At 43.7% G+C, this 24096-nt stretch overlaps 1 non-coding gene and 1 pseudogene across 1 annotated transcript; both read left to right on the top strand.

The window, feature by feature from the left end:
- Positions 1–1697: 1697 nt before the first annotated feature.
- LOC117190722 lies at positions 1698–20612 on the top strand (annotated as a pseudogene).
- Positions 16307–16388, top strand: Trnal-aag. The gene has a single exon. It is a non-coding gene; the product is annotated as a tRNA-Leu (tRNA).
- Positions 20613–24096: the final 3484 nt, after the last annotated feature.

Consider the following 24096-nt stretch of genomic DNA (forward strand, 5'->3'; position numbering starts at 1 on the left):
GAACCATTTATATTTAGAGAGAACCTAGGTGTTGATTGCCCCTCTCTTCTGTACCCACCCTACCATGACAATGCGTTCGAGTTCTTGCATTGTCCCTTGATGAATCCTTTACTAAGATTTACCACATTTTATAAGATCCTGGCACAGATACTCGACAGACCATTTTTATGATTTTAAAGATTCATTTCAATTCAAAACGATTCATATTTTAATATAATGGGAGACTTCAATTTCAATATTCACTACGTTGCAGTTGTAGAAACACAACAATTGACTTAGGTTATAATTTGTGGGTAATATTCCCTTAATCCTAATTATCATATAAGTTTAGTTATAAATTCATTATTTAAAGCATGAAAATTATTAGGGTATAGATATGTATATATATAAAAACGAGAGAATAAGAATCGAAATCGTAAACAAAAGCTAGATCAGACTGGGGTGCATTATACACACTGAGCAGACGGGTTTGAATCATTATACGTTGTATGCATATCTACACTTTCAAGCCAATGGCTCTTTTGACCAAACTACTTTTCGCTGTACATAATTACTCACTCCGGCGTTATTGTCTTACGCTGATCGTTGGGCCCAATGATGTCGTAGATGTTGACCGCAGCTGTTTAAAATATGGAAAATCATAAATATATAATGCATACAATACAATTACGCTACAAACACCGTCGCATAGTCATCAGCCAGTTGTTTTGGTTTTCATAATACAGACAGAAATTTAATTGTTATGCTCTATCGCGAAAATTGAACCAAAAAGTAACAAACGAAAGACAATTTAGTGTGCATATGCACATATGTATGTAGATATGTACGCGCGTAACATCAAAGAGGGGTGTTAATAAAGTTTTAGTTACATTACGTTAAACTGCTGGTGTTATGCGTTGGAACTTGATAATGGATCTTTGGAGATTCCGAACTCGGTGGTAATATAAGATCCAGAAAAGATGAACTATGGTTGGAGTTGGAGAGACCTCGACAACTGTACGCCTAAGCCAGCTCCCAGGGTAGTCTTCTCGAGACTATACCGCGATGGGGCAGCTTAGGTACACTTCCCTGCAACATAGGTTATGTCAGCACGTGCACGGCATTAATATGAAAACATACCTTTTTTCCCCAATTATATCTGCACTAAATTCTTCTTATTCACTGACCACTGGACTGTACGGCACTTGTAATTATATGCTTCCAGCATATATATGTGGAAATATATATATTTTCCGGACAGCACTATATATATATGTGTGCACTGTGTATGTTGCTCGCACTCGGGAATTATCGCGTCTTTACAGATCGATCAACTTTCTTCTTTTGTTCAAAGCAGTAATAGACGATGGACTGAGTAGCCTGTGCAGCAGAGCTTTTGAGCTTTTTCCTAACTGTGCAATCGTATGATCTAGAACATTCGAGCAGCATTAGACGATCGTCTAATGCACAGCATAGCTTAACTGTGCAATCGTACGATTGCCGTCTATGCTTCCCACTGTCCGTCGCTTGCATGTGTGCGTGGGCGTTCGGACTTAAGAGCGGCTAAAGCTTTGATCCAACCTTAAGAGCGGCTAAAGCTTGATCATTTGAAAGATCACTAGGGGGTCTCACGAGACGAAAGAAGATAACCAATTCCCTATATTTTTGTGCTGGCTACTACACTGCACCAGCTGCTGCAACATTAATTTTCCTTTGTCTTTCGCCCTGCGACAGGACTGAGTGATCCTTATGTAAAGTTCAAGGTTAGCGGTCGACTGCTGCACAAGTCGCGCACCATACACCGCGACCTAAATCCCGTGTGGGACGAGGTGTTCATTGTTCCCGTCGAGGACCCCTTTCAGCCGATTATCGTGAAGGTGAGACATCCATCGCGTAGTCCCAACAGTTTCACAAAAATTTTCACACGGGAAATATATGCATAATATATATATAGTTAAATATCCGCAACTCGATTTTAAGTTTTTTAAAAAAGACTTTTATTTTACAACTTAAATATCTTTATGTCACAAGATTTAAATGAATTCCCCGACTTGACTTTGGGTCTGCTTGTCTCAAACGGAACTGATCTCTCTGCAGCTGGCTAGTTTCCATGAGCCCTTCTCTTGGAACTCCCGACTCTGGCTTCGGGCGTTGCTTTCCTCGGCTGCATCTTCGTATCGGTGGCGTACGTGCCTGGATCGATATTTGGGGGTGCGTCGGCTTTGATGAAAGGCATCCACTGCTGGCGATCGGTGTTGCATTACATGACGGAGCTAGGAATGTGATACTCCTTGGTTTTATGTCTAGCTTTGATTGGTCCTCATGAGTGGCGTGATTCTAAAGAATCGATTTCTCGAGAGTGGCGTGATTCTAATGTTGATGAAACAATGAGGTCCATTGTTTATATTATGGGGGGGCCTAGCTTGGAGTATGGGAAGAAACAGTTATTGATTCTTGAGTGGGGTCCTGTTACTTGTGTGTATGGGGTGGATGAATTGTACATAAACATAATGTGTATGGGATGTGGGGAATTATGGATATGTCACTCCCCCAACGTTTATTAGCCTGTCCCTAGGCGATTACCCTCGGGTATAGTGACGGGGTGTCAAGTGCGGTGGCTGAGGTTGGTTCCTCTTCTGCTTCTATTATAGGGTTAATACCGTGACTCTTTTAGAAGTTTTCTTAAATTTAACAGCTACATAACTTAGTAGTACTAATATAATTATGACAAATGAAATTAGTAGACTTATTTGTAATAGGTTACTATATTTGGTGTATTGCATAATTATTTCATTAGTTTGGACATACGACAGTGGTTTTATTTTAGTTATGTTGTTGTTGACATAAACATTCTGGGCAAAATCTAACATTGTGTTTGATATTGTAAATTCATTTAATTGGATTGAACAGTTGTAGATTTTTATAATGGTATTTCCTTCCGCTATGATTTCTTGGTTTACACAATTCTGGTTTAGCGTTGTTTTTGGAAGATTCCATGTGATTAGTATATTGGGTTCAATAAAGTTTATTAGAAAGTTTTGAAAAATTTTGGAATATGGACACTTAGTGGGAATTTGCATTAAAATTCTTTTTATACAATTGTCATTGGTTTTCAATCTAGTTTCTTTAACAAATACTTCTTCATTTTTTATGTAGTACTTGTCGTATGTCATATCTGTTAACATGTTATTTAATTCGTCTGGATACGGAACGATTTTATAGATTGGTACTTTTGTAATATCTTTGGGAATGTTGGAAATTATTAGAATTTCGTTGGTATCGGATTTTAGCCATGTGGAGGTTTTTATATTTAGAATTTTCTCAGAACTTATTTGTTTCAGGTAGTCTTGTTTTAATAATTTTGGATTAAATATACCGAGCCTAGTTAATTGCATACCTAGTTCTATATCTTCGATATATTCTGTGAAATGTTGTAGATTGAATATAAAAATTTCTATTTGTTGATTCCTGTCTTTTTCTTCATCAAGTTTGTTTATTACGTTTATTCCGCTATTAACTGCATCTATTACTAAATTTAGTTCATTCATTTGAATGCTATGGCTGGCTAAATTTTCTATTTTTTGTTCCAAATCGACTTTATCTTCCTGATCTAGTGTTCCAAAGAGATATTTGTAGGCTGTTCTTACTATATTGATTAGGCCTCTTTTATTTCTTTTGGTTATTTTTAGCCCGTTCATTTCTCTTTGCAATTTGTCTACTAGATATTTTATTTGGATTATGTCCTGGAATTTAGTGGCTTGCATTAATAAATTTTGGTATAGTTCTTCGGTTTTAGTTACATTAACAGTTAGATAATGGTATTCGTAATTGTTAATCGATCCAGTTTTGAATATCATATATCCGTTTTGGGATTTTATAGGATTTATTTCTATGTTTTGGCCCTGTGCCATTACGATGGTAATTATGAGGAAGATGAGGATTTTAATTGTGTTGAAGTTCGCCGATTCCATTAACTTCCTCGGTTTCTCTGGAATTATTATATATGCTTCTATTAGATTTCTTCTTTTTCTTGAATTTTGATTTATAATGAGTTATTTTCCTACCCCTATCCTTTTCGTCATAATGTTTTTCGTCTACCTGTCTAATTTCGCCCGTCCTTTTGAAAGGATTTGTTACCTTAAACTTAACTAGAGGTGATAGTTTATAGCGGGTATCTACTTCATACTCTATGCGGTTTTTATTTAATTGAGTGATTTTATTCACTTTATTTAGTTGGATGTCATAATCAGGTGAGCCTGCATAAATGAATATATCAGCTGGTGTCCTATTTGTGATATTATGTTTGGTTTTATCATTATAAGTGTTCGGAGCAGAACCCAGCCGATTAGCTGCTTGCCAAATAGCACCTAATTCTTGGCCCTCAGCCGCTTATTTTGTTTGTTACTTATGTCTATGTCACTCATTTGTTTGTTAAAGCTCTGCGCTTGCTTGCCCTGCTAAACGCTCTCTGCCAGCTCGCTCTTCGCTATCTCCGCTTTGCGTCTGCCTACCGACGTCGGCCGAGCGAAGCTGCGCTTAGCGATCGGAGCGGCAATGTAAAGGGCAGGCAAGCCACACTTGCAATTTGGATGTCACGCACTAAAGAACATATCGTAATTTTATTTCTGCGCCGAGTTTTATTTAATTCGAAATAATTAGTCGGCCGATTGGGGATAAAAAACATTATCTCCACATAAAATTTGGTGACCCCGACGTGATCTCTGAGTTGCAGTGTCAATTAATAATCATTCGCGATCGACATTCGTCAGCCCTAGCAAATTTTCGGCGGCTAAGCACAATTCGGAGCTAAAACACACTTACATACACCTACATACACGCATTGCTGGCTATTAATTTCTCTGTCGCGACAATTCGGTCAGTGCAGTGCGGTAGGCAGTGCAGCGAACTCACTAATACACACAAGCGGAGTACAAAGCGGAATCGGACAGCTCGCACAGCTAAAGGCATTAGCTGTAATCCCTTTGCTTTCGGTTCCCACGTTTATACGTATACAGGGTGTCTTTTTCGGTCGTGCTGAGTGACTCTTTTAAAACCTCAACATGGCAGCACCTGAGCCTACCAATGTCGCGAACGCAGCAATGCCGAGTGATGTAGATTTCTACAAGCACAAGGCCGAGTCCATCGCGCGCCAACTAAAGGCCATGGATCGCTTTCTCACCAAGGAAGAGCTTGCCGAGTTAGATGAGGCAGAACTTCAAGCTCGCTTAGAGCAGATCGAGCGAATGAATGCGGATTTCGATGCCGCTCAAACGAGCCTTGAAAGGCTGGATTTCCTGCAGTTAGCCCATGATGCCCGGCTGGACTTTTCGAATGTTTATGTCAAGGTTAGGTCCAGGCTGTCGCGGGAGTTGATGGCTGCTCGCACGGTAAATGTTGCCAATTCAACGGCTCGGCATACTCTCGAGGGGAATTCGTCGTTGTTCGCATATAATAGTATAGGCCGTTCTCGAATGCCCGAGTTGCAGCTTCCGCGATTCGGTGGGAGCTACATGGATTGGCCAGAATTCCATCGTATACCAATCATCGAAAAATTCCAATATCTTCGTGGATGTCTAGATGGTGCTGCGCTGGATACGATTCGTTCCTTGGAACTTTCTGAGGAGAATTACGACAAGGCGTTGAATTTACTAATGTTGCGATTCGATAATAAACTGTTACATTTTCAGGCACACGTCAAGGCTATTTTCGGGCTGCAAGGGGTGGAGAAGGCCTCGGCTATCGGCTTGCTCGCGCTCAGCGATAAAATCATTTCGCACTTGCGTGCACTTCAGACCTTGGCGACCCCGCAGGAGATTTCCGATGGGTTGCTGATCTTCATCATAGGCACGAAATTGGACCACAAGACCAAGGAGAAATGGGAAGAGAACTTGCCGACGGCAGGATTGCCTCGGTGGTCAAGCATGGCCTCATTCTTGGAAGCAAGATGTCGGATGCTGGAAAATTTGGGATCGGCTATGGTAACAATTCCTAGCCAGCAGGTGGGAGAAAGTAAACCCAGCACCCTAATCACCTCCATTAACGATCATAATAGCTCAACATGCAAGTATTGCAAATCCTCCGATCACTACATATCCCGATGCCAGGCATTTATAGATCTCCCTGTTTTTTCTCGATACAAGGAGGTGAAGAAGCGCCATTTATGTCTAAACTGCCTCAACAAAGGCCATTCATTGCAACGCTGCAAGTCAGGGGCATGTAGAAATTGCCAAGCCAAGCATCACACACTGCTCCACATGCAGTCGGGCGCTGACGCTGAGTTGCCGTCGCCGAGCACGGAATCGACCCAGCATGACCCTGCAAGTGCCCTAGTAGCAAGCAAAATATATTAGCCCTCCCCCCTCGAGTCAAAAATCTCTGCCATTTTAGATTCCGCTTCACAGGTTAACTTTATAACATCGAGACTCGCCAATCAGCTGCAGTTAGATCCTCACCCGTCTCACGTTAAAATCGCCGGTATTGGAGAGTCAATTCTACCATACAGCAAGGCTGTGGACATCGTCCTGCAATCTCAAGACGAAAGCTATCGCGGTTTCCTCTCTGCAAATATCACTACCTCAATCACAGGAATGCAGCCTAACTTCGGCCTAGACGCAAAGGATTGGCCAATGCCAAATAATCTAAAACTGGCTGATCCTAATTTCGCCAAGCCCCAGCGTGTCGATCTGTTGATAGGTGCTGGTTTGTTTTTCGAATTAATGTGCGTTGGACAGATTCGACTGTCAGACCAATTGCCAACATTGCAGAAGACGAAACTTGGCTGGATAGTGTCAGGAAGTATTAAAAACTCTGAGAAAGCCCGTGCGGCGCTAGCAGCCGTTGAAGATCCCCCTGTCATCTCCGCTTGCATTTCGTCACAAACTGCATTCGCCTAGAGTCCGGAGCTTACTCCGTGCGTTTGCCAACCAAATTCAGTCTAGAGGAATTAGGAGAATCGTATCAGCAGGCGCTACGTAGATTTCTCAATTTGGAGAGGAAGCTAGCAAAAAATGCACAGCTTAAGGCAAAATATATGGAGTTTCTCCAGGAGTATCGTGATTTAGGACACATGTCGCCAGCTTCGCGGCAGTCAGACCTCCCGCAGTACTTCTTGCCACACCATTGCGTCCACAAGCATGATAGTACAACCACCAAATTACGCGTAGTGTTCGATGGATCTGCCAAAACAGCGTCTGGAGTATCACTGAATGATGCGCTAATGGCTGGACCCACCATCCAACCTAAAATTCTGATAACTCTGCTTCGTTTCCGCTTTTTATACCCGATACTCAAAATGAGTATTGGGGTATATTAGATTTGTGGTAAAAGTGGATGTGTGTAACGTCCAGAAAGAATCGTTTCCGACCCCATAAAGTATATATATTCTTGATCAGCATCAATAGCCGAGTCGATTGAGCCCTGTCTGTCTGTCCGTCTGTCCGTCCGTCCGTCCGTCCGTCCGTCCCCTTCAGCGCCTAGTGCTCAAAGACTATAAGAGCTAGAGCAACGATGTTTTGGATCCAGACATCTGTGATATGTCACTGCTACAAAAATATTTCAAAACTTTGCCCCGCCCACTTCCGCCCCCACAAAGGACGAAAATCTGTGGCATCCACATTTTTAAAGATACGATAAAACCAAAAATGCAGAATCGTAAAGGATGACTATTTGTTCTAAAGTGTAAAATCTCAACCAGATCGTATAATTATTATAGCCAGAATCAAGAAAACAATTTCATTCTTTCTCGCTCTGTCTCTCTCTAACACACAGGTTTCATGGTCGGCTTTGCCAATTGCAAAATATGAGTTCAAGGATCTCAGAACCTATAAGAGCCAGAGCAACCAAATTTGGTATCCACACTCCTGTGATATCTGACCTTGACCGTTTCGTGTCCAAATTTCGCCACACCCCCTTCCGCCCCCGCAAAGGACGAAAATCTGTGGCATCCACAAATCTCAGAGACTATTAAGGCTAGAGTAACCAAATTTGGTATCCGCACTTCTGTTAGATCTCACTATAAAACGTATATCTCAGAATTTCGCCCCACCCCCTTCCGCCCACACAAAGAGTGAAAATCTGTTGCATCCACAATATTGCACATTCGAGAAAACTAAAAACGCAGAATCATAGATAATGACTATATCTATCAGATTGCTGAATCTGGATCAGATCGGATCATTTTTGTAGCCAAAAGCAAGAAATCAATTTGCAGTGGTCACGCAGCGCCCGACGTCACGCTCAGACTGATTTTCTGTCTCTCTCGCACGCCCTCTTTGTCGTGTGGTTCAATATTAGCGGCGTCTGCCGCAGGATAGCCATACTGACTTAGTATCGGGTATAACTGTAGAGTTGCGGTGTACGCAGCAACTCACAACGTTCCCCCTCGTTTAAAGTCGCCTTGTGTGGCGATATCTGCAAAATGTACCGCTGTGTACGCGTTTCCCATCCCGATACGCACGTGCAGTGCATCATATGGCGCAATGACCCGAAGGAGGAGATTCAGGTGTTCAAGTTGGAGACTGTTACTTACGGAACCAAACCTGCCGCTTTCTTAGCAATTCGTGCTATGCATCAATTGGCAAATGATGAAGAGTTGCGTTTTCCGCTTGGCGCTGATGTTGTTCGAAGAGATTTCTATGTCGATGATCTCATATCTGGAGGGGACAGCATTGATTCTGTCATCAAGATTCGTCAGCAGGTAAAGGAGCTACTTTCGAAAGGATGTTTTCCCATACGTAAATGGTGTTCCAATGAACCCGCTGCTTTGGAAGGCGTATCGGAGGCGGATCGCGAAAAGTTCCTTACCTTTCATGTCGGGACTGAAGTAACCAAGGCGCTTGGTCTAGTTTGGGATCCCACCACGGACAATCTTCTGTTTAGCTTCGCTCACGTCGGAACCGCTGCAGGCCCAATATCGAAGCGTTCGGTCCTGTCTACACTAGCTAGGTTCTACGATCCTCTAGGGCTCATCTCTCCCATCATCACAAAAGCTAAAATATTTATGCAGTCGCTATGGAACGAAAGCCTAAAGTTGAATTGGGACGAAAGCCTGCCCCAGGATCTACATACGACTTGGATTGAGCTGACTTCGCAGTTGTCGATGGTTAAAAACTTTAAGTTTCCACGTTACGTGCTTCGGCAGCAAGCCAGATTAGAAATGCACGCGTTTTGTGATGCGAGCAGCATATGGCGCCTGTGTATACATGCGTTCGGAAGCTCTTGGCATTGTGCAAAGTCATCTCTTATGCTCTAAATCCAGAGTCGCGCCCTTGAAAAGTATGACTATCCCCAAGGTTGAGCTGTCCGCTGCCCTCGTATTAGCCGAACTAGTGTCCACCATAGTTAAGGGATTATCAGCTCCATGCCAAATACATTGCTGGTCGGATTCGTCCATAGCCCTTGCCTGGATTCGAGAATCACCATTGAATTTTAATATATTTGTTTCTAATCGAGTTCAGCGGATTCAGGAGCTCACCGCTGGAATGACTTGGCATCACGTGCCCACAAAGTTGAATCCTGCCGACATCATATCACGTGGATCCACGCCCGTTGAACTAATGGATAGCAGCCTTTGGATCTCTGGACCACCATTCTTGCGTCTTGAGAGCTCAGAGTGGCCTGCAGGCTTGCAATTGCCGACCGATGTACCAGAACGTCGTCATGCAGCATTGGTTGTTTCAAACGAAAGGGATGTATCGTACGATTGCAAATTTCAAAACTCATTCGGATCCATGCAGCGCGTCTTTGCTTACATATATCGATTCTACATTCTCAAGGACAAAGGCATAGCGCGGTCGAAGGGTCAACTTACCGTAATCGACATCAAAAATGGTACGCATTTGCTCATAAGGGCAATACAGCAGCAACAATTTTCGGAAGAGATAAGGGCCCTCGGCAGCAAACAGGCCCTACCCCCAAAAAGCAGGATGGCCTCACCGAATCCATTTCTGGATAGCTTTGGATTGCTGCGTGTTGGAGGCCGCCTCCAAAATGCCGAATTGGACTACGACGCGAAGCACCCGATCCTGCTTCCTAAGGGACATCCTGTCACTGTCTCTATTATTATCTTCTTTCACGAAAGGTTTCTCCACGCAGGAGCTCAAGGATTGCTCGGACTGCTTCGGCAAAAATTCTGGCCTATTGGTGGACGCAAATATGTTGCGGGAATCATTCGCAAATGTGTTAGATGCTTTCGTTTGAAGCCAGTGCTGAGGGAACATATCATGGGAAACTTGCCTGCGGATCGCGTGAGGACTAATCCAGCATTCCACACAACGGGCGTTGATTTTTGCGGACCCTTTTATCACAAGTCGGAAGTCAGAAGCAGGCCTCCTATCAAATGTTACATCGCTGTCTTCGTATGCTTTAGCACCAAAGCAACTCATTTGGAAGTCGTTCGGGATCTATCTACAGAATCCTTTCTGGCAGCATTAAGGCGTTTTATAAGTCTACGTCCCAAACCTCGAATCATCTGGTCAGACAACGCTACAAATTTTGTAGGAGCAAAAAAGGAGCTTTTGGAGCTTCGGCAAATGTTCCTCAGTGATCCTCATACGTCGGCTGTGTCACATCTCTGCGTTTCTAGTGGAATCGACTGGAAATTCATCCCCCCTCGCTCACCTCATTTTGGGGGTTTGTGGGAGGCGGCGTTAAAGCAGCTAAATATCATTTTCATCGCATCGTCGGGACCTACATTTTTACTCTTGATGAAATTCAGACCTTGGCTTGTGAAATCTCTGCTTTGTTAAATTCCCGTCCGCTTTATGCAATTACAGAAAGTCCCGATGATCTAGATGTGCTCACGCCAAACCACTTTCTCAATGGAGCCCCGAAAGCTGCATTCGACGAGCCAGATGTGGCGCATCTCCGGGTCAACCTACTTAGTCGATGGCAGCGGCTGTGTCAAATGAAGCAGGCGTTTTGGAGAAAATGGAGCACGGCGTATCTTTCGATTCTTCAGGAGCGGAGCAAGTGGCGGTCATCGTCTCCAAACATCAAGCTAGGAGCGCTCGTCATGATCAAGGAGGAAACGCTGCCACCATTAAGGTGGCCGCTTGGCCGCTTTGAGAGCGTCATACCAGGAAAAGATGGAACCATCAGAGTAGCCGTCATCCGCACTCAAAAAGGCCTTTTCAAGAGGGCCGTTGGAAAAATAGCGGTTCTGCCCCTTCAGGATGGATCTGTTGAAAGCCTTTGCCTTCCAACGGGGGGTGAATGTTCGGAGCAGAACCCAGCCGATTAGCTGCTTGCCAAATAGCACCTAATTCTTGGCCCTCAGCCGCTTATTTTGTTTGTTACTTATGTCTATGTCACTCATTTGTTTGTTAAAGCTCTGCGCTTGCTTGCCCTGCTAAACGCTCTCTGCCAGCTCGCTCTTCGCTATCTCCGCTTTGCGTCTGCCTACCGACGTCGGCCGAGCGAAGCTGTGCTTAGCGATCGGAGCGGCAATGTAAAGGGCAGGCAAGCCACACTTGCAATTTGGATGTCACGCACTAAAGAACATATCGTAATTTTATTTCTGCGCCGAGTTTTATTTAATTCGAAATAATTAGTCGGCCGATTGGGGATAAAAAAAATTATCTCCACAATAAGTATAAAGAATTAATTCAAACTTCGTGAATCTATCTTCTGTGTTATCCTCGCTAGATATTATTCTTAATTTTTCATTTACTGTTTTATGAAATCTTTATACGTCAGATATTCCATTTTTGCTGGAAGTGATCTCTATTTTGACGTTTTCCGCATTCAGCCATGCTTGCAATGCTGTGCACATAAAAGCTGAATCTTTATCGGCTTTGATTTCAATTGGTTTGCCCATCTCGTTAAAAACTTTCATGATGGATCTTTTTGCTTCTAACCAGTCACGACTTTTTACTTCTACAAGAGTGGCAAACTTCGAGTATACGTCAATACATGATAGGAAATATAGAAATCTATGACGTATTTCTCTCTGATGCTCAGTATTTCCGGTGTAGTTTCGAATGCCAGCTTCGTATTTCTATGCTCTGTTTTGGCAATATTACAAGTAGGACATTCGCTTATGATGTTTTGGATTAGTTTTTGATAATCCTAGTAATAGTATTTTCCCCTAAACCAATTGACGGTTTTCTCTATCCCTGGATGGAGTAAGCCTTTATGATTCTTTAATATGGTTTCTTTAAATTCAGCGTAATTCTGAATATCTAGGAGTTTCGTGCTTGATTTAATAGCTTTGGTTATATTGTTAGAATTAATGATTTCTAAATAGGCTTTTTGGAATGGAGGAAAATCTATTTCGTTATGGAAATATAATGCGCTCTTTTTGGTGCATAGATATTCCTTTATTATATCCTTCGCTAAGGTGTTAGTCATTTCCTTATACGTGATCTTGATGATTAGCTTGTGAAAATAACGAATTGTTTCTTCATTGCCTTTTATTAGCTCAATTTTCCGATTGTAATAGTTAATTGGTCTTTCCGTGATAGCAATGTGATTTAGATTGTCTTCCTGTGCGCTATGTACAGTTGCACCAACGCTATTGGAAGCTTCTCCAAGGAGATTTTCATTAAGCTTTACCCTTGATAAGGCATCAGCTACATGATTTTCTTTGCCTGGTAGATATTTCATTTTAAAATCAAACTCATTCAGTTTTATTTTCCACCTTTGTAATTTCATATTTGGCTCCTTGAGGTTGTTCAACCAAATCAAGGGTTTATGATCGCTTTGTATCTCGAATGTTCTACCGAACAGGTATGAACGGAAATACTTGGTTGCCCAGAATTGCCAATAATTCCTTTTCGATGGCTGAATACTTTATTTTGTGTTCGTTTAGCGTAGCAGATCGGTTTGTGTTCTTGTGACAAAACCGCTCCCAATGCTATATTACTAGCGTCGGTTGTTACCGTGAAAATTTTGTCGAAGTCTGGGAATGCAAGGATAGGGTCTGAGGTGATGAGTACTTTTAGTCTCTCAAATGCCTCGACGTACTTTTCTTCCTTGGGGTCTATGACAGCTCCTTTCTTTAGTTTGAGTGTCATGGGTTTTGCTATGTTTGCAAAATTAGGAATGAATTTCCTGTAGAACCCGCACAGACCTAAGAATGACTTTATTTGTTTAGTCGTTTCTGGTATTGGAAATTTGACAATGGCAGAGATTTTGACTGGATTTGGTACTATTCCTTCAGTAGTGACTACATGACCTAGGAATTCAGTTTCCTTTTTCATGAATTCACATTTATCCATTTGTAGCTTCAAGTTGGCGTCTCTCAACTTTCCAAATACTCTCCTTAGTGACAACAAGTGTTCTTCCAATGAAGTGGAAAATATAATGATGTCATCTAAGTATACAAAGCAATCTTTGAAGATTAACTCTTCTAGCAGATTGTTCATACATCTTTGGAAGGTAGCTGGGGCAGTGGTTAGCCCAAAGGGCATACGAGTGAACACGTAATGTCCATGCTTAGTGGAGAACGCAGTTTTGGGGATTGAGCTAGGTTCCATGGGTATTTGATGGAAACCTTTTGCTAAATCGATTGTCGTAAAATACTGACATTTACCTAGTTTGTCTAGGATTTCATCCATTCGTGGAGTTGGGAATTTGTCCTTAACTGATATTTCATTTAGACTTCTATAGTCTACTACCATTCGATATTTTTGCTTTCCTGAAGCATCTATCTTCTTCGGAATCATAGATATGGGCGAGCAGTAAGGAGAATTCGACTTTCGAATTATTCCCTGCCTGATCATATCTTTGATTTGCTGGTTTACCTCCTGATCATGTATCTGGGCATATTTGTATGGTCGTCTGTAGACCGGGTCTTCATGTTGAGTTTTGATCTCGTGCTTGATTGTACTTGTGAAAGTCAAATTGTCACCTTCTCTGTACTGCACATCCTTAAACTCATATAAGACCTTCTTTAACTCTTCCCTCTCTTCGTCGTTTAAGTGTTCCAATCTTAATTGATTACATTCCCTTAATTCACTGTCTAGAGCGGAAGCGAAGTATTGATCTCCCTCTGGAGATGGGTCAAGGCACTCAGGTGCGATCTTCTCTTCTTTTGTAGAGGGATCAGTGCACTTCTGTGCGGTCTTGCCGGCTTCAATAGCTTCTCCACTCTGAATGATTGGGTGCGACCTAGCTACTAGTGTTACAGTGTCATTTCTGTAATCGATGACGGCTTTACTTGCCATCAGGTATTCTCTTCCTAATAAAATATCATAATTTTCGGAAAAGTTATGTATGTAGAACTTTTGTTCGGACGGACATGTTTTGTTCGCATTCCTCATTATACTCTTAGTTAAACGGACAGGTCCATTGATGGTATGGACCGTAAGGTTATCGTCTTTTATCTCGGAATCTGTATAATTTTCTTTCATGATGTTGATCGATGATCCCGAGTCAGCGATACACCTTAATATTCTTTTATTAATGGTAATGTTTATATAGGGTGCTCCTCGGTTTCTTCCGAGGCGGCTTGATGAAAATTTACGTCCATCTTCGTTTGGCCACTCTGGCTCTCCCTCCCTCTTTTAGTAGGTTGGTTGGGTCCACTCCCACTAGCTTGGTTTTGAGATATTTGCTGATTGAATGGATTCTGAGCCCTACCTTGATTCAAGGAATTTTTGAACTCATTGTATAATCCAGGATTTTTGGAATTTTGATTTTGATTTGTTCGATTAGTCTGACCTGTTCCAGATGAACTCTGAGTTTGATTGTGATAGTTAGTAGTATTATAATTTGGATAATAGTTTCCAACATTCTTTCGATTTGATTGAGACGATTTCGATTGATCTTTATTTGTACCTGAATCTGTTGTACTAGCTTCGTACAATCCTTCTTCTTGTGCTGCCTTCTTAAGATTAGACAATGTGGTAATATCTTTTCTTGCTAAGGTCATGAACATTCTGTCAGGAAGTTTTCGAGTAATGACATCTTTAATTGTGTTGTTCAAAGCGTTTTTATAAATGACATTATTTTCTGGTATGTTTTCTAAGTTTAGCTTATTGTTTATTAATAATGCTTTTATCTCTAATTCTTCTATAAACTTACGAAGACTGCCGTTGAATCTGGTGGTGTATAGTTGTCGTAAGAGTTCTTCATATGGTGTGTGATTTTTGAACTCGTTGATCAGCGCCGTCTTCAGTTCGAGCCACGTGTTGGGTTGTATCATTTGCGATATGCGTTGTGCCTCTCCTGACAGTTGGATCTCGGTCGCTCCAAATAGGATCCTTTGTTGGCGAAGATCTTCAGTTGGATATTATCCGCATACATATTCGATTCGTTTGATAAATGAGCTTAGCTGTCCAGATGAACCGTCATAGGCAGGTATTTGTCTGATCGACAGCAGTGCCTGGTTCAAGTGGATTTCGCTCAATGATAGTGGTGGTAACGCCATGTTGTTGGTGTTGATTGGGTTTTGTTTTGTTTTCAGTAGTTTTTAACTTTATTTTGGTTCACTTGTAAGTTTTTTGATTTTGTATTTAGTGTTTCACTGTTCTTGGTGGATCACTATCTCCGCTTACTTCAGTTCACTTAATTTTAGTTTTGCAAATCGTATGTGCTCGTAACACATAGGTTCTTTGGCGGATTTCACAATTTTATTAACGATTCCGGAATTACGTGATCACAGTAATTAGAAATTACACAAGCTGACCATTACCGAAATATAGGAGTTAATTTTAAACGAAATCCTACCGACTGCGCCAGTTAAATATCCGCAACTCGATTTTAAGTTTTTTAAAAAAGACTTTTATTTTACAACTTAAATATCTTTATGTCACAAGATTTAAATGAATTCCCCGACTTGACTTTGGTCTGCTTGTCTCAAACGGAACTGATCTCTCTGCTGCTGGCTAGTTTCCATGAGCCCTTCTCTTGGAACTCCCGACTCTGGCTTCGGGCGTTGCTTTCCTCGGCTGCATCTTCGTGTCGGTGGCGTACGTGCCTGGATCGATATTTGGGGATGCGTCGGCTTTGATGAAAGGCATCCACTGCTGGCGATCGGTGTTACATTACATGACGGAGCTAGGAATGTGATACTCCTTGGTTTTATGTCTAGCTTTGATTGGTCCTCATGAGTGGCGTGATTCTAAAGAATCGATTTCTCGAGAGTGGCGTGATTCTAATGTTGATGAAACAATGTGGTCCATTGTTTATATTATGGGGGGCCCTAGCTTGGAGTATGGGAAGAAACAGTTATTGATTCTTGAGTGGGGTCCTGTTACTTGTGTGGTTGGGGTGGATGAATTGTACATAAACATAATGTGTATGGGATGTGGGGAATTATGGATATGTCACTATATGTATGTATCACTTAGCTAAGAATGATTAGCCAAGAAATGATTTTCATCAGGGTAGCGTGGCCGAGCGGTCTAAGGCGCTGGTTTAAGGCACCAGTCTCCCCGGAGGCGTGGGTTCGAATCCCACCGCTGCCAGAACAGTAATGTCTCTTTTTGTTTTAGTTTTTGTTCCAATTAAACCGTTAAACCATAAATGAATCCCTTACTCAATTTAAAGATTACAATTAGCTATTTTTAAATTATTTTTCCTATTTCATGTATAAATTCCCCATTGACTTGCGGCCGCTGCAAATCAAATCAATTACATCCTCAAGCTTCCTTTCTTATTTCTTAATAATTTCCTATTTGATTCAACTTCATGTCCGTAATGGGAATTTATAGTCCCTTAGAGAATTTCTGGCATTGGGAAAATCCGAACACCAAATCAATTTGGCACTACCCTCAGAAATCTGAAGCTCTTTCGTACTAATCGAAATCAATTTCCGCCTTGACCCTGTATCCCTTCCGTCCGGCGTTTAGGTCTTTGACTACGATTGGGGCTTGCAGGACGATTTCATGGGCTCGGCCAAGCTGGATCTCACCCAACTGGAGCTGGGAAAGGCCGAGGACATCCACCTGCAGCTGTGCGACACGGCCGGCCACGGGAAGCGGGCCATTGGCGAGATACGCATCAATTTGACTCTCTGGCCGCGTAGCCAAGAAGACAAGGAAATGGTGAGTGGCACTCATAAATCCCTCTATTCCATTCCAGTGTCGAGAGTTCGGAAACGTTTGACTGGGCCATCAATCAGCCGTTCACTCCGTGGTTTTCCTTTTGCTTTCAACAAAGCGATTTCCTCGATACCTTTTGTGTGGCGGCACTCTTAATTGCCCCTCGGCACCCACCCATAGGCCCATAGAGAGTCACTCTTCTGGATTGTGTGTGAAGACGTTTAATTATAAGCATTCATATTCGGTTACCCCTTAGCCCCGCCCACCGACAAAGTTATTTATGACTCAACTCAAACTGAAATTAATAGACCTACATACATACCTACGGGTTCGGGGTGAGAGGCCCGGACTATTGCAAATATTTATGGAGCTTTATCTCTGCTACTCGACTGAGCCGAGATCGGAACTAAATACCCGAACTGACTAGCCAGAATCTACCCCGTGAGCGGCTGTCCCCCCCTCTCCACTCCACCATTGACACACTCATCGTGACTTGTGCAGTACGGGAGAGCAGAGCGGCACACAAAGCGCCGATCGCTGCATCGGCTTCGGCTCAACAAAGCTCCAGCCTGAGCGCTGACAATTGCCATTGCATGTTATCTGGGAGGTAATGAAGGCGATTTCAAAGTAAACATATGACAAAGTGGGAAAACACAATGGCAGACGCGAAAACAAAGTGAGAATAGAAGCGTTGATACCCTATGCAGATCAGGGGATAATATTTTGATAATGTAGATAGAGTTTGTAGGTAGTGTAGATTGAGATGTACATTGGGCAGAGTTATATCCTCAGACTTCTATAGATATGCTCTTAAGCTCCGTCCAGCTAGCATACCCTTTAAGCTATTAGGGTATCCGCCTCGCAATCGCTCTGACTCGAGCCGAAGACCTTTGCCACTGCCTTTAGTCACTGCTTGAGCGTCGAAAGCAAAGCTGGGCTTGAGGTTTTGTTTTTCGGTCTTCTGTTTTGTGTTTTCCCTTTTCGGTTTTCTGTACATTGGTGTGTGGACTTGTGGGTAATGCTGGATGCAAGCGGGCACCGCGCATGTTGCTCAAGCATGTGAGGCGGCAGCATGAGGAGCTGTGTGAACAACTGGAGCAGGGCTGCGACGACCTGATGGAGGTGCCTATTTGGAGTGGGGAGGAGGGGAAAGGGAGTGGGGATCGGTGTCCCAATTGAAAGCTAATCGGTTGGATTTTTGCAGCACTTTCAGCGCAACTCCAAACTGGCCGAGTCATCGAAGCGTCTGAAGTCGCAGATCTGGAGCTCAGTGGTCACCATTCTGCTGGTGAAGGCCAACGATCTGCCGCTGGCCGAAGACGGCAGCAAGCTGATCGAATCGCACTTCAGGTTCAGGTGAGTGCGATCTGCTTTGAAGTAACACACCTCCCTTAAACAGAGATTTTGCCCTCCGACATAGATGGGGCAACGAGAAGTACAAGAGCAAGTCTTCCTGGACGGAGCGCTGGCTGGAACAGTTCGATCTGCACCTGTTGGACGAGGACCAGAGCCTGGAGCTGGCCCTCTGGAATCGGAACACCTTATACGGCAAGGCCGTCATCGACTTGAGTGTGTTCCAGAGCGAGACAACGCACCAGATATGGAAGCAGCTGGAGGATTGCCCCGGCGAAGTGCACCTAATGCTCACCATTAGCGGAACCACTGCCTTGGAGACGATCAGTGACCTAAAGGCGTTCAAGGAGGATCCGCGCGAGTCCCAGCTGCTAAGAGATCGTTATCGCTTTCTACGCTGCCTGCAGAACCTGAGGGATGTGGGTCATCTTACAGTGAAGATTTTTGGGGCCACGAGCCTGGCAGCTGCGGACATTGGCGGCAAGTCGGATCCCTTTTGCGTCCTCGAGCTGGGAAATGCGCGACTACAGACTCAGACGGAGTACAAGACCCTCTCGCCAAACTGGAACAAGATCTTCACCTTGTAAGAGCAATTGTTTCTCCATCCTGGTCTCCAATTCATTGAATACCCTTCCCCAGCAATGTCAAAGACATCACACAGGGTCTAGAGATCACAGTCTTCGACGAGGATCGCGATCATCGCGTCGAGTTCCTGGGCAAGCTCGTCATTCCACTGCTGCGCATCAAGAGCGGCGTCAAGCGCTGGTACACTCTGAAGGACAAGAATCTCTGCGTCCGAGCCAAAGGAAACTCCCCCCAAATCCAGCTGGAGCTGACTGTCGTCTGGAGCGAAATCCGAGCCGTTTGCCGGATTACAGCAGGAGGCCAAGTTTAAGCGCCAGCTCTTCGCAATGTCAACCGTCTCAAGGAGATCATCATGGACATCCTGAATGCAGCCCGCTCTGTGCAGTGAGTGGAAGTTTCCCCATAGAAAACTGCTCTTCTAATTAGTCCCTTTTTTCTGGTCTAGGAGCTGCTTTGAATGGGAATCTCCTGTGCGTTCCAGCATAGCCTTTGTCTTTTGGACTGTGGGCTGTGTCTATGGCGATCTGGAGACAGTTCCTTTGGTTCTACTCCTCATTATACTTAAGTGAGTGGATGTTTCTTCTAGGGTATACCAAATTTATTGGTTTTTCCCTTTAGAAAGTGGCTGATTCGCATGATCACGGGCACGACAGACCCCTCTGCGGGGCACTATGACTACGAGTACGATGAGGACGACGAAGATGACAAGGAGAAGGAGGAGAAAAAGTCCATCAAGGAGGGACTCCAGGCCATTCAAGAAGTCTCCCAAACCGTACAGAACACCATTGGCTATCTGGCCTCCCTGGCTGAGAGCACCATCAAGTTAGTACTTCCACCCTATTATATACGCAATCGGTATTAACTCTGATTTCTCCATATGAATCACATTCAACTTTTCCGTCCCCGAGCTGACCTGGTTGGCCGTCGCTCTGCTTCTGGGCGCCATTCTGGTGCTTCATTTTGTGCCGCTGCGCTGGCTCCTGCTCTTCTGGGGCCTAATGAAGTTCTCGCGTCGCCTGCTGCGGCCCAACACTATACCGAACAACGAGCTTCTGGATTTCCTATCCCGTGTGCCCGACAACGAGGAGATTGTGAGTAACTAAAGATTATCTGAATTTCCAATAACGTAATAACAAATCCACAACAGAATCAATATCGAGAGCTACCACCCTCGGCGCCCATCGATCAGACCCGCAGCAATCCAAAGAAAAAGCTCAAGGGCTCATAGTCTATAACCAGCGCTGATGCGGCAATGGCGATGGTGGCGCCGCTGCAGTCCAGCGCGATGATTGGAGGAGGCGGCAGGCAGCAGCTGATGGAGCGCTTCCGGGCCAATACCAGCCAACTGAAGCAGAAGTTTGGCCAGGGCAAGAGCCTCAGTCTGAGCCACGGCGAAAGTAATTAGACACCAAAGTTAGCAGAGTTCGTTAGTTAGTTAAGGAGAGGGCAGCACCAAGACACAAAGTTCCACACTGAGACAGACATCCCATCCACTAAACTAGTACACTCAACGCAACTAAAACTTGACTCAATTAAGCAGCACAAAGTTCGCTTCACTTATATTCTTAGCATTATATGAATATGAATATGTATGTATGTATATATAGGAAACTGAAACTATTTACACAGAAAGATATTGTATATATGTAAGAAGGAGTGGGCCAGCTGGCCTATTGAGGGGGCAGCGGGGATAAGCAACAGCAGTAATAACAGCAGCAGAGGAACAGCTGATTAGCAGCAACAGCAGTAGTAACAGCAGCAGCAACAGCAGTAGTAACAGCAGCAGCAACAGCAGTAGCAACAGGAGAAGATCAACAGCGGACAGAGAAGAAGAGGAACCGAGCGAAGCAGTGAAAAGGAGAGAACAGCAGCATACGGCAGCAGCAGCAGAAAATCAGCAGAAATATGCCGTAACATTAAGAACTTTTGTAAGCACACATACCAGGCCACCGCGATAATAATACGAATAAACAATACTCTAAATAATATCTTACACTTGGGGGCTCAACCAGTCGCGTACTGCCTGTGTAAAGTGGAAAAAATCAAAAATTGTGTGTCTCATGTCTCAGAAGCCGTCAGCAGACGAAGCGAGACGGAAAAGCAAAAAGAAGAACCGAGAAAAAACGGTTGTTTCAAGCCGGCTGCCCACAAGAGTATTGCGCAGTAGAATTATAATGCAAAATACAAGTGGACCACCAGCCGGGAATATACAGCAAAACGAAGGCCCAAGTGGATCAGAAGAAAACATGATCAATCGCCAGCAAAACGCGAACGAGGAAGCGATGAGGTCAACACTCCTAGAAGAAAACACACAGACGCAAGTCCGAGCAAAAATGACAGGTACAGCCGTCTTTTTCTCAAGTCCACAGCAGTGTATGAGTACGGCCAATTGCGTCACCAATGTTTTTTTTTTTTTTTTTTTTTTTTCATGTGGAAAATTTGTATTTTTTTGTAAACAAGTTTACTGCTACCTTTCGTGGCAACTTAATCTAGTTTTACATTTAAGGGGAAAAACAATTGATCACAGGAGATACATACTTAAACTTAATGTTACATATATGGAGTAGGTACATACATTATTTAGAATATTTACAAAAAGTTAATGAGATGTTATAGGAGGGATCTAGTAGGGAGATCCAGTGGATGACTCCTTTTGAGTCTTCTTTTCCTTGGCGGGTTAATTAGACGTCTGGCTAGCGCATTAGGGTGACCACCAAGTCGTTGCAAGTACCTTGCTGCATGTAATTGTATAACATCGCCCACTTTGGGAACCTTTAGGTCCCTCTCGATGTCGCTGTATCGTATGTACCATGGAGCATTGCATATTCGTCGTAGAATTTTTGACTGAGCAACTCTAATTTTATTTAAGTTGGTTTTTGACGCGATGCCGTAAACTTGAAGTGCGTATTTCCATATGGGGCTGAGGATGGACTTGTATATCGTGACTTTGCTGTACAGCGATAGCTTATTTCTTGGTGCAAGTAGCCACGCCATCTTTCCCGCTTTCGCCATCACAGACTGTCGAACCATGGTAGTATGGGTTTTGAAATTTAGTGACCTGTCGAGTACAACACCCAGGTATTTGTACGAGCTCTTGTGCGTAAGTGTGGAGCCCAGCATATTAATGCCTCCGCAAGAAAGTGTTCTCGTAGCAAAAGTAACATTAGCACATTTGCTGCTGTTGATGCCTATGTTCCATTTCTGAGCCCAGACCTCAAAGCTGCTCACATATTGTTGCAGAGCTTCCGTAGCTAGATTTATGCTTGGACTTCTGGTCAGCACTGCAGTGTCATCCGCGTAGGTTGCTATCAACACATCGTCCTCGTCCAACCCAGTTATTACCCTTGAGGAAGGCATATCGGCTGTATATAGGGTATATAACGTTGGTCCAAGAACGCTGCCTTGTGGGACGCCTGCACAGATTGGGCGCTTCGATGATTTTGCTCCATTTACAACAACTCTAAAACTTCTGTCCATTAGAAAGCTACTCACCAGCTGGAATAGCTGCGGCGGCAATATGTTTCTCAGCTTAAAGAGGAGGCCATCATGCCACACCCTGTCAAACGCTTGTTGAATGTCCATAAACACAGCTACCGAATACATTTTTTGCTCCATTGCATCAAGCGCGAAGTTGACCACTCGATGAAGTTGTTCTGGCGTGCCGTGACCTTGTCTAAATCCAAACTGCCACTTTGGAATTCTTTTCTTTACAGGTTCAAGCTGCATGATGCGGTTCAGTATCATTCTTTCCGCCATCTTCCCTTGCGCTGAGAGCAGGCTAATTGGTCTGTAGCCATCGACTTCTGTGTGTTGTTTTTCTGGCTTAGGTACCATGGAGATTAGCGCCATCTTCCAGCAGGTAGGAAAGTGTCCTATCCTAAGAATGCTGTTGAGGAGCAGCACTATAAATAGCAGCGCTTTTTTAGGCAGAAGTTTTAAAGTCCTGTTGTCCAGCAGGTCCTCACCAGGGGATTTTTTGGCCTTCAGCTTCTTAATTTGCTGCACCACCTCTTGAAATGTGACTGGGCTTGCTGGCAAGGACATTTGAAATGGCATTTCCAATTGTAGCTCGACGGCCCTTCGTGTAACAGCAGACGTAAGATTAAATGGCTTAAATCTTTGCTCTAAACTGTCTGCGAAGATATCAGCCTTTTGCTGACTGGAGTAGCACCAACCGCCTGCTGGATTTTTAATTGGCGATTTAGGCATGACTACTCTTTTAAATCGGCTTGTAAGCTTCCAGAGAGTATAGTTGAAAGATGCATCGGGGCCAGCTTTTTCTAAAATGTTATCAATGCTCGTCTGCTTGACTTTTGCAAGTACCTTTTGCAAACGGTTTGTTAGTCTCAAGTAGATTTGATGAACTCGAGTATCACCCGTTCTCGCATACTCTCTTCTTACTCTTCTTTTCAGGCGCAGGAGAGCTACGGCACTTGGGGGGTCACCAATGTTACAGGAGTTCGAGTGTGAGCGTTTATGCAGTGCGCAAATTCACAATCAATTGTCTATGCGAGTGAAGATTGCCGGCGAAAGTTTTCACGAATATATACTACAGATGAAACGCATTGCTGCACGTGGGACAACAGACACGGAGTCGGTGATTCGATACATTGTCGACGGACTGAATTTAAAAACGGATTATAAGTACACCTTGTATGGATGCAGCTCATACAAGCAGCTGCGAGAGAAGTACGAAATCTACGAAAGAACGCTCGCGGTTGATGGGGGCTTGGCCCCGAAACAAAAAGACTCCCAGCCGTTCGGAAAGATGTCCAATTTCACCAAATATGAAAGGAAACAACACTGCTACAATTGTGGATCCCAGGAGCATCTACGCAAGGATTGCCGAGCTGCATTAAAGTGTTTCCGCTGCAATCAGACTGGACACATGTCTAAGGATTGCCCGAGTGCTGCTGCCGTAAACGTTGCATACGAGGAAAAACGCCTGAAGTCTCTTAAAATTAACGACGTGCAAGTCAAGGGGCTCATAGACACCGGTGCATATGTTTCCCTATTAAAGATGTCAGTGTTCGGCAAAATGAGTGCTGTCCATCTGCAAGCCAGCTCATCAACTTTGAGGGGACTTGGAAACAACATCACACGCTCCGCTGGGCAGTTTACGGCAGAAGTGCAGATCGACGGAATGCGACTGGCACACAAATTCCTTGTGGTGGCCGATCATGCCGTCGGATGC

Source organism: Drosophila miranda (genome assembly GCF_003369915.1).
Source record: "Drosophila miranda strain MSH22 chromosome Y unlocalized genomic scaffold, D.miranda_PacBio2.1 Contig_Y1_pilon, whole genome shotgun sequence".
Classification (NCBI taxonomy): Eukaryota; Metazoa; Arthropoda; class Insecta; order Diptera; family Drosophilidae; genus Drosophila; species Drosophila miranda.